At 40.0% G+C, this 12,206-nt stretch overlaps 1 protein-coding gene across 1 annotated transcript in view; it reads left to right on the plus strand.

The window, feature by feature from the left end:
• The window catches only part of SLCO3A1 (solute carrier organic anion transporter family member 3A1), a 490,895-nt gene that overhangs the window by 68,071 nt on the left and 410,618 nt on the right, over positions 1 to 12,206 (plus strand). The gene's annotated exons all lie outside the window — the stretch shown is intronic.

Below are 12,206 nucleotides of genomic sequence, written 5' to 3' on the forward strand. Positions count from 1 at the left end.
GCACACTCTCATGCAAAACCTAGACAACCTCTTTAAGCTATATCCCACACTGCATTTGAGCCATATGTTTATCATAAATTCTTGGAACACTCTGAGTCTATATAAAAAATGTATCAATGCTGCGTGATTCACCCACTGAAAATCAAAATCAAGCTTTTTGCATTTTTTTATCCAGTAGGCATCGATATACTTTTATAGCACAGTAGACTATCTTGTGATATATACGTCTATGGATGACATATGCCACTGAATATAGTAACTACACAGTGACATACATCTGAGATACTGTGTATTCCCTATGAACATGGCTAACCAACGGGGCAGACATTATTTGAACAGAGCCATACCTGTGCTTTTAATGCAAATATTAAGATTATGCCTGCAAGGGTGTATGCTGTCTGATGCCGAGGCAAGGAGGTCCTTCTTTCTTGTGATAAATATTAAAATTTGCATTTCATTCAAGTAATATTACACTTTTGAATTTTTTTTCTTGAGGTGATATAATATTCTCAGGAAATAGTGGCTACAACTTAGTTCTACTGATAAAAGCAATAGATATAATTTAATTTTACTGACACTCTGTTATAGTACTCTAATCATTTGTATTAAACTAAAAAAATCTGTCCTACACAGGTTTATGGTGTGAAACGTTGCTATTTTTCATGTCTTCTTTAAATCAATTATTCATTACAGAATTCAATAATAAGATTTGCAGCACAAACAATACTTACCAGAAACAGTGGTGCTAACTGGTGCAGTCAATTTCTATTCTTTAATAGATTGTTGTTTTCTTCTATACGCCTTTTTTGTACACTGTGGAGCATACAGATGTACAACATCCATCTACTGGAACATCAGGGAGGCTCCTGATAAAGAAAAGACCACCTGGCGGTCGGCAGAATTCTTGGGCCCTCTTAAAACCTTCTGGAAATCAACAGTTCTGGGAGGTTTCTTGTGAACCAGAGTCTCGAGGAATCGGGGGCCAAGGGATGAATTGGGTGGAGAGTGGGAAGGAAGTGGTTGTGGAAGGAGTGTGCCATCCAAAGGGTGTGTCTCTATAGCAGAAAACCTTTAGCAGTTCGGCACTCACAAAGTTCCCAACTCCTAGGGGCCAACATCCGAAAATTGGAAAGTATTGATTAATATAATATCGCCTTAGACTTTAATGGGCGCTGTAATATTCTGTAGCTTATGTTAGAACTTGTATGAGGATTTATAGGACACACCTCTGTTTATTAGTGATGGGCGAATTCATTTTATGCAAAGTGAATTCAGGTTGAACTTTTAGGAGTGCACCAAACTTAGAGAAATTTCCCATTTGATTTTTTAATTAATTAAAAATGTCTGTCGCCATTTTACACTTTGCAGAAAGCTGCATCAGCCATAAAATGCTCACATGACTTTGGGTATGACTGGGCATGGTTCGCCATAATGCCTTGCAGCCTATCATGAGGGACTATTATAGTCTGTATTAAAGCAGCAGCAATTTTGTAGTGTATCTGAACTAGTGATGGCCCAAGTTTACAGTCCAGCCAACAGAGAAGGTATCGGCACAGCTGATAATCAGGCAGGTCAGAGCCGGGAACAGCTAGAGAAGACTCACTGTGCAGCAGGGTTGCTCAATCCAGATGTCAGTCATCTCAGTATAATTGATCAAGGAAAGAAAGAAAGGATGGCACTCACCATTCATTGCAGTATTTAATAGTCTTCAAAGCACACAAACTGCAGGGAGAGAAAGATGGGGCACGAGTTGACTATGGTGGTTTTGCACACATTTGCGCTTCAACGGGTCCTGTCGCGAAACGGCCATAGTCCAGTCATGCCCCATCTTTCCCTCCTCGCTGTTTTTGTGCTTTGAAGACTATTAAATGTTGCAACACATGGTGAGTGCCATCCTTTCTTTCTTTCCTTGATCGATGATACTGAAATGTCTGACGTCTGGATTGAGCAACACTGCTGCACAGTGAGTCTTCACAGCTGTGACCTGCCTGATTATTGTATTCATATCAGCTGTGCCATACTTTCTTTCCTTAATCGATGGACCCAGTTTAAGCCCACTGAGAACCATTCAAAGAATTTAGTGTCTCTCAGTCTTTGTTGTGGATTGACCATGAATGACCGATCATTGATCTGGATCAAGATAGGATGTCAAAGCTCAGCAATAAAGATGGGGAGAGAAAGCTATAAAACACTGAATAAACATTACAGATAGTGTGTGTGTGGTAGGTTTGGTGGAACAGCATTGGAGAACAGTTACAATCCATTTACCCATGGAAAGGTTTGTTGGGGTCACTTTGATGTTATTAAGCCTGTGTTAACGAGCATGAAATGAGTTAAATACAATCCTATAAGTGAAGAGCTGTGGAGAAACAAGCGCAATAGGGTCTTACCCCAATAATGTGTGGGGAGGAGGGCAGGGAGCAATGGTACTCACCAGATATAGTTGTGAAAGTCACAACTACTGTATAACCATGGATAAATTAGATCACGGCAGCAGCAACCCGAGTGGCAGATAACAGAGAACAAATGAGGAAAAAGGGTTTTCAACCAGTGATCATTTGGCGCAGCATATGAAAACCCTTTTTCCTCATTTGTTCTCTGTTAAATACAATCCTAGGAGACCTCAATGTGTTATACATGGCTTTCCAGGGCAATTAGAGTACTTGATTAACATATTTTCTGCAGGAACATAGGACTATAGAACACGAGAAGGATTTCGGTATTCTAATTACAAATAAGCTGAGCAGCAGCACTCAATGTCCAGCAGCAGCTGCTAAAGCAAACAAGATTTTAGGGTGTATAAAAAGAGAGATTAGATCCCATGATCCAAACCTATTGTTACCCCTCTATAAATCACTTGTAAGGCCACATCTGGAATATGGGAGCCAGTTTTGGGCTCCACATTTTAAAAAGGACATTCATAGGTTAGAGTCAGTTCAAAGGCGGGTAACTAGACTACTACAAGGAATGGAAGGCCTCCCATATGATGACAGATTGAAAAAGTTATATATGTTTAGCTTAGAAAAAAGACGTCTCAGAGGAGATCTCATTTATATGTATAAATACATGTGTGGTCAATATAAAGGACTGGCACATGACTTATTCCTTCCGAAGACAATACTAAGGATCAGGGGGCATACACTGCGAGTGGAAGAAATGCGATTCCGACAGCTAAATAGGAAAGGGTTCTTTACAGTTAGAGCAGCCAGACTGTGGAATGCCCTACCACAAGGGCTGGATGATTTCCTCAGTACACACAACATTGTTGGTTATAAATGATTTAATGACAAAATATACTCGTATAATTGGTGGAGGAAGGTTGAACTAGATGGACCCTGGTCTTTTTTCAACCTATGTAACTATGTAAAAGAAATTTTTTGGAAATATTTAGGAAATTCAAATTTTAAAAGATTCCCTCATCTTTATGACTTATGCAAGCATTAAGTTATGCAGTTCCTTCCATTGTTGACCCTGGCTAATAGATCTGTTCTTTATTGGCCAATAAGTTGATTCTTCTTGGCTTCTCGAGAGGATAAAGAAGCTTTATTACAATTGATTTATCTCTTTGAGAAATTAGTGTTTATAAAGCCTGCTGTTGCTTTCAGTACTAAGTGCAGAATGAGAGCAATTTCCATCATTTGGAATTATTAATAAGAATTGTTCCCTATAGAACGAAACAATTAATATAACAGGGAAAGCTTTTTGTAATGCAGCAGGCGGCTGAACACAAAATAATGTCTCCTTCATGATGCACTTTTTTTTTTTTTGGGTTGTTGCCGCTACTTGTTAAATTACAAAAGCCGAACATTAAGTTCAATCTTAATCAGTCTCAAGATTGTTCAGATTATTCCGTCAGCTGTGAGATTTAGATTTTCTTTTTATTTATTTATTTTTCCCTTTAGCGCTAGAAGAATATAAAAGCTAATGCTTGCTCTGTAGACGAAAACATATTTTTTTGCAGTCTTAGACAATTTCTTTCAATTACGCAGCTTGTAATACGACAACAGGCTCTTGAAAATTAAAAATAATATCATTATGAGGTTGTATGTTCTGTACTTACTTTGCAAACAGCCTTGGAGTGTCTCTGATTATGTTGACACTAAAATACCAATTCTTTAATGTGGATTTAGAAACTTAGCATTTACAGAAACATACAGTGCCTTGCGAAAGTATTCAGCCCCCTTAAATTTTTCAACCTTTTCTCACATTTCAGGCCTCAAACATGAAGATAGAAATTTTAATGTTATGGTGAAGAATCAACAACAAGTGGGACACAGTTGTGAAGGTGAACAATATTTATTGCTTATTTTAAATTTTTGTAAAAAATAAATAACTGAAAATTGGGGCATGCAATATTATTCGTCCCCTTTACTTTCAGTGCAGCAAACTGACTTCAGAAGTTCATTGAGGATCTCTGAATGATCCAATGTTGTCCTAAATCACTGATGATGAGAAATATAAGCCACCTGAGTGTAATCAAGTCTCCATATAAATGCCACATGGGAGACCCACCAAACATGTGGAAGAAGGTGCTCTGGTCAGATGAAACCAAAATCGAACTTTTTGGGCACAATACCAAACGATATGTTTGGCGTAAAAGCAACACAGCTCATCACCCTGAATACACCATCCCCACTGTCAAACATGGTGGTGGCAGCATCATAGTTTGGGCCTGCTTTGCTTTATCAGGGACAGGGAAGATGGTTAAAATTGATGGGAAGATGGATTGAGCCAAATACAGTACCATTCTTGAAGAAAACCTGTTGGAGTCTGCAAAAGACCTGAGACTCGGACAGAGATTTGTCTGTCAACAAGACAATGATCCAAAACATAAAACAAAATCTACAATGGAATGGTTCACAAATAAACATATCCAGGTGTTAGAATGGCCAAGTCAAAGTCCAGATCTGAATCCAATCGAGAATCTGTGGAAAGAGCTGAAAACTGCTATTCACAAACGCTCTCCATCCAACCTCACTGAGCTCGAGCTATTTGTAAAGGAAGAATGGCCAAGAATTTCAGTCTCTCGATGTGCAAAACTGATAGAGACATATCCCAAGCAACTTGCAGCTGTACTCGCGGCAAAAGGTGGCGCTAAAATGTATTAACTTAAAGAGGCCGAATAATATTGCATGCCCGAATTTTCAGTTTATTATTTTTTATAAAAATGTAAAATAAGCTATAAATATCAGTCATTTTCACAATTGTGTCCCACTTGTTGTTGATTCTTCACCATAAAATTTTAAATTATTATCTTTATGTTTGAAGCCTGAAATGCAAGAAAAGGTTGAAAAATTCAAGGGGGCCGAATACTTTAGCAAGGCACTGTAGGACAATGACTATACACAGGGGCAGACATGCCATTGGTGCAACCTATGCACTCGAACAGGGGCCAAAAAGCATATATATACCATAATACCATATCCTCCTCCAAAGCAGGTGGAAGGGTGCATCATGATGACCTATTGGACTGCATAGGGCCCATATATTATTTTTGCACAGAGGCCCTGTTCCGTCTGCGTCTTCTCCTGACTAGACATACCGTATCCATATGCTATTATGTAATAGGATTTAAATTAAAGAATTTATATTCAAAGAGAAATCATATCTATTGTATATGTTTCTTCTGACAACTTGGACTCTGGTCATACTGTTTTTACATTATATTCAGAATAGTTGCTCACAATTAAAGGGAACCAACCAGCAGGATTTTCATATGCGGAGAATAAATTTGCTTCAAATCGAATTCCACGTGATTTGGAAAATTCGAATTTTGTCAGATCTCTTTATCCTTAAAGGGAACAAACCAGCAGGCTTTTTGTATATAAAGTAAAGCCAGTGCTATACTGGCGCTAGGATGCTGAATGTAAGCATAGCTTTTGTTCTGAGATTGGATGTTTTATTTCAGAAATATGTGCAAGTAAAGTTCCAGCAATGCACTGTTATTTAATTAACAAGTGCCACAGGAAGAAATATTTTGGGTTGGGTCTTTTTATCTATTCCCGCCCCTGTCTGCTTGCTTGACCTTCCTCCCCCTTTCGCCATCATAGACCTTAATTCCGGTGCAGGCAGACAGACAGGGGTGGGAATAGATAACAAAATGCGACCCACATATTCCCACTCCTGTTGCACCTGTCAATCACAGTGCATTGCTGGAACTTTACTTGTACGTACTTCTGAAATAAAACATCCAATCTCAGAACAAAAGGTATACTTACATTCAGCATCCTAGTACCAGTGTAGCACTGGCTTTACTTTATATATGAAAATCTTGCTATTTGGTTCCCTTAATGGATAAGGGGATCCAACAAAATTTTAATTTTCCAAATCACGTGGAATTTGATTTGAAGCAAATTTATTCTCCGTGGATTGAATGTCCCTTTTTATGCTATGAGGTCTAGAGAGACATTACTCACTATCCTCCAAGTGGTTCACAACTGCTCTTCTTACCGCTGCCGCATGCTTAAACTCCAAATATCTACACGCTGGGCTGGGACTTGGGGCCAAGACTAGGCCCATGACTTGTGTCATGATATACCAGGCCAACTTTTGACCACAAATCCCAGCCTAAACTGCATGTCTTAAGGTCACTGCAAAGCTTACAATGCGCATGCTCAAAGACATTGTAGGTTTCTGAATATGTGGGTTGTAAGGTTGAGACCTCAGGCATGTGCCACGACGTCGTTTCCTAGTCGTGCATTCTACTCCGAGACTGCTGGCCGTCACTAAACTAAGAATGCCTCTGCGCATGCGTTGTAAGTTTGTGGTGACCTACAAGCCCTAAACAAAATCATCCAAAATTTGGAAAGCTGTTATATCTCCCACCCATAGGTTTATAAACTCCATGTAATTCAGTAAAAGTCAGCTGCACAGTTATGTGATTTAATGTATAGGTTAGGGGTCCCTCTCTGTCTACGTTGCCTCAAACAGGCATATGTGACTAGGTTGTCTATAGCAGCTATCCTTATATATGTATGTGCAAAGAATGAAGGGAAAACCACATTTCTGATCCATGTGCATTGCTCAGAATAGAAGCTACATTATTTCCTTTTCATTGTGAAAATTGCTGAACACATTAGAAAAGTGAGCATTACACTCATGTATTAGAGATAACATGGTCACCAGGGAGGCCGCCTCATTATTCTAGTCTGTAGACAGGGAATGGGATATGAAATTGCATAAAGCTCTGCAAGGACCTACTGATATATCTTTCATTTCTATGGTTGGTCGCACTGATGATAGCTATAACTTAATAGGTAAGAAAAGGCTGAAATGCAATATACTGACACAATAATACTTAAACACCCCATTACTATCAATAACAGAACGCTCAGATTTTGTTGTCCCCATTGGCTGATCTTTTATCGGGCAGACAAGACCGTGAGAGTATACAGTAAGGAATATCTTTGTACAGTTGTATACTGGTGTAATGGTACAGAGATGAATTGGCCTTCCTTGCTCTAGATATAGATCTCATCTGTATGCAATCGTCTGACTACTGTAATGTAGATTGTAATATATTACTGGAACTGATAGAATAAAAGTCAACGACATGCTGTCCAAAATTCCGTTCAAAATTATTTTATATGTCTTTGTAGTAGTGGTCAGTGATATTCTTATGAAGAGCTACAAATCTTTTGCATAGACATGAAAAAAATCCAAATTTAATTCTTCCTGCAGTCACCACTAGATGGAGCTCAGCAAATTACTACATACTATTTAAATATTGAAGGAGCCGTACAATGACCACATATCGATGACACCCACACTGCCACCAATCACCTACTATAAACACTGTACAGCTCCATTCAATGTGTAGTTTCAGAGCCTGGTACTGCCTAGCACTCTGAAATTGCTACAGCAGATGATCATTAGGGTTGCAGATAGTCAGATTCCACTGATCAGACTGGAAAAGTCTTTTACCTCTAATTATTATATTTATGCGGTAAGTTCCTCGGTTCTCTCGATTGGTGAATGTGGCTGACTAGACACTTAATGAGGCTTTTGCTTTTTAATTGCAAAGCTTTGTTTCTAGACATTTTTGTAACACTTTAAAAAATTATAATAGATGGAAATCTAAGATATTATCTATATGCAGTCTTGGCTATTGCTACAATTGTGGCTTATTGATCCCGGCATCTAGCATCTTGGTAATAGAGAAGACACTGCATTTTTAGGAGTGCTGTGAGCTACAGTAACACAAAAGTTCTGTAGGTTATTGGATGGACTTCTGTTACCTTTGGACTTTAAAGTACTTACTGTATATGCTTTTAATAAGATAATATAAATTCTGCACAATGACATTGATACCATATCAGTTGAAATGCTAAAATTGAGCAATATTCAGTAATTATTGGATTATTGGACTATATAGCTATGCACTGTATAATTTGACATCATATCTCCAGTTTTTGTATTGCAGTTAAAAATATTGAATGCTATGGAAATCTGAAGAGCCTATTTATAACTGTGAACACAGATGGGAGCAAAGCTGGGTTTAGAAAAAGGGTGGCTCTGGGCAAATATTAAAAGAGGGGGCCAAAATCTAACATATTGTACAATCAGAATCATTTTGGGTGCATCTACATAGTCTAATTTACGAGCATTAAATGAGTGCCAATCAACTATATTTAAGTTGTTCAGCACTTATTTACCTCCCTCTTTAAAAAGTCTGTTGAAAAATTATGTGATTAGATCAATCACTAGTGAACAATAGATGATTCTTCCTCATACATGTTATTGCTAGTAGAGATGAGCAGTCCCATGGAAGTTCGGTTCGGTGGGTTCAACTTTGATAAAGTTTGTTTTGGGACCCGGACTTGACGTGAACCCCATTGGAAATCACTAATTGGGCAGTTCGGGTCTCCGTCCACATGCAGCTAGCCATAAACAGATCATTTACGGGGGCAGGCAGGTGGGTGGGTTTTTTTCCATTTTTTTTGTTTGGTGCACACGACATCCAATCACCCTGTTGTTACTCCCAGTGCAAGCCGATCAAACACTGCAAGTAGGTCGTACTGGGCTGAGCACCGAGCGTACCTGAGCACAGTGATGCTCCCATGAGTGGTTTGCACATGTAAAACACCTGACCTACAAACCTGAACTCTGTTTTTTGTAAAGTCTGTCTTTGGTATGAACACTGAACCTCGTGTTTGCACAACTCCAATTGTTGGTGATTGCTCACACAACTCCAATTGGTGATTGCTAACACAAAGTCTGCAGTGCTTGTATTTATAAGTGTGGATGCTACATACACACACTGTATGTTACCTACACACATACTCTATGCTACAAACACAGTCACATACTGTACGTTGTATTCGCCCTCCATATTACACACGCAAATACTGTATGTTATACACAAACACTTGATATTAAACACATGTGTGGTGCCCTTGAGGCTCCAGTCGCCACAGAGTATTGCACCTTTTTTAGGGTGCGATAATCGTCTCGAGTAAGGGGGGGGGCTAAATCACCGGTGTTCCACATTTACACTTTACATACAGCTTAGGAGCCTTCTCACATGGGGGAATGGCTCAGGGTAGATGGGGGGGTTGGCCATCATGAGGCATTGGACTTCCCCGGTCACTGAAGCCAGCTACCTGGGGGGCAGGTTTCTCTTAGGGTACAAGTAGGAGCAAACTCACACAGTCTTCAGTGAGTCTACCCGGGACACCAGTTCTGGGACACGACACCATCACCACTTTCTTCTCTTCTTCTTCACGGGGCCTGCAGCTTAGAGCGGAGAGCTCAGCCCAGGTTCCTCACTGCTGGAAGGGCAACTCTGAAAAATAACTATTTTCTTTCAAACATCAGTGACTGCTTCTAACTTATCCGAGATCGACGGAGCACATCACAGCGGGTGACAACAAAGAGTGAGTAAAGACACCTGGAACCACAGCATTTGACTAGGACTCTTATTACCGGCGTCTCGGTGCCAAAGGCCATCGCCATCACTACTCCCCTCATCATCCTTCCTGGGGCCCGCTCCACTTTTGAGGAGCGATACCATTTTCGGCTGCTATTACCATCCGCCCCGGAGGACAGCGACAGCGGCGGCGGCTAATCTCTGGCCGCGTACCACAGGTGGACAATTATCCTATTACAACCGGCATCATCCTCCCTCCTTATTGGTGTACAGCTCGGGGCACGAAGTCGGCCAGGCCACTGCGACATCCCAGACCACCACACCGGCAGGGTGATGAGTAAAGCAGGTACGAGACCCGTGCCTGACTACCCCCTGGGTGCTACACATACACTGTATGTTATATACACAAATGCGCACACTGTATGTTACACACACATATACAAAGTGTATGTTATACAAACACTGTATATTACATACATTACACACATGCAGGTATATAACACACATTAGAATACAACACACAAATATCAGTATATAACACACATCAGTATAGAACACACACATCAGTATATAACCACATACACACAAACATTTCAGCATATACCACAAATCAGTTTAACACACATAAATATATGACACACATCAGTATAATAGATAGTAGACACACATATACAAACACACACATTAGTATAAAATATAAACACACACACTGAAGAGGACATACCATGCTCCCTCATCTTCAGATCTTACATACTCCGGCAGGGTGAAACACATTTGGTCACATGACCATGATATCACCAAATGCCCTTCTGTCCATCTAACTTTGTAAATTGCACTGATAATAAAGAGCTGGCTTTATCTATGCAGTTTCTGGCTTTTAAAGTCTAAGGACTAGAGGGGCAGCTAGAGGTTCAGCAATGGGGGGAGGGTACTCCGCTTAGAAGGCGTCAAACCTAAGTAACCATGTTTACAACTTTGGTGATGCACGATAACATTAGTGGATAAAGATGAAACTCAACATATGACCATTCTATTACTGAAAAAAATCACTATACGAAAAACAAGATTGATATTACCACCATACAGTGACGATATAGGAGTAGTTGCCAGTTCTGCAGATGCCTCCCCCTGATGCCTCATCAGCCCACCACACAGTATGATGTCTCCACAGGCCCCAACATAGAATGATGGCCTCACAGCTCCCCACACAGTATGATGCCACCAATGCACAGTATGATGGCCCCACAGCTTTCCCCACACACATAGTATGATTGTCCCCACAGCCCCCAAACACAGTATTATGTCCCTACAGCCGCTCACACACAGTATAATAGCCCCAGAAACCTCTACACAGTATGATAGCCCCCTATATGGTATAATGTTTCAACAGTCACTTATACTAAGGCTGATTGCCCCCACAGTCACCCTCATACAGTATGATAGACCTCTCCCAACACGCACCCACAGTATAATGGTCCTGCATTAGATCCTGCAACACAATATATTGCTTCTTCTTACCCTGCAATTACTAACTCATAAAATTTAAAGACTATATACTCTTCTAAGCCTAGTTTCTGGACAATGTACCACCACAGTCAGTGTCCCAGTTCAGGCAGAGTAACATGGTGACACCACCATGTTACAAGTGCTAGAACACTGATGTTTTGTGCCTGCTTTTGCCATTCTGTTCATTGCTGGCCTAAAGTAACCTGCAACCTTCAGAACAGACAGTGGTAGGGTATAGAGGCCAAGTATTTCTGCTCTATCTCAGAATTTATCTATATCGGCAAGCTGTGAACACCAATGCAGTTATACGTGATGGATGCTTTGTGGGGGATCCACCATGTTAGTGGGCTTGGGGTTACTGCTCCCTCCTGATGTTGAAGCCATTGTCAATTATCCAGTTTGCTCTCCCTAACACCAAACTTGGATGACAGTCATGATGCCAGTGTGCCTAGAACATTACAGGGTTTTCTCCATTTTACCCTTGAATGTTCAATTGTTGTACATAATATCTTCTAGTTGTGCCAACTATGTATTGGTTCTTACAAAGCTGTTCCCATACCATAATATGGGAAATTCAATTTGTGGAGAATTCAATTAAATATTTTTAATTGAAAATTGTGGAGAATAACTTCTCCAAGAATTAATTTTACCAGGAATAGTCAAAATTAAAATTTTACCTGATCTACACATCTCTAGTATTCATGCCTAAAAACTGGGGGGATTGCAGTGATGAATGGGGCCATGGAGATTTGTACATTTTAGCTATACCTTAGGAATCATTTTACTTTAAATCTGTTGCTTTGGAAATAGAAAGTTCAACTTCACATTCACT

The sequence above is a fragment of the Anomaloglossus baeobatrachus genome, chromosome 4 (assembly GCF_048569485.1).
Source record: "Anomaloglossus baeobatrachus isolate aAnoBae1 chromosome 4, aAnoBae1.hap1, whole genome shotgun sequence".
Lineage (NCBI taxonomy): Eukaryota > Metazoa > Chordata > Amphibia > Anura > Aromobatidae > Anomaloglossus > Anomaloglossus baeobatrachus.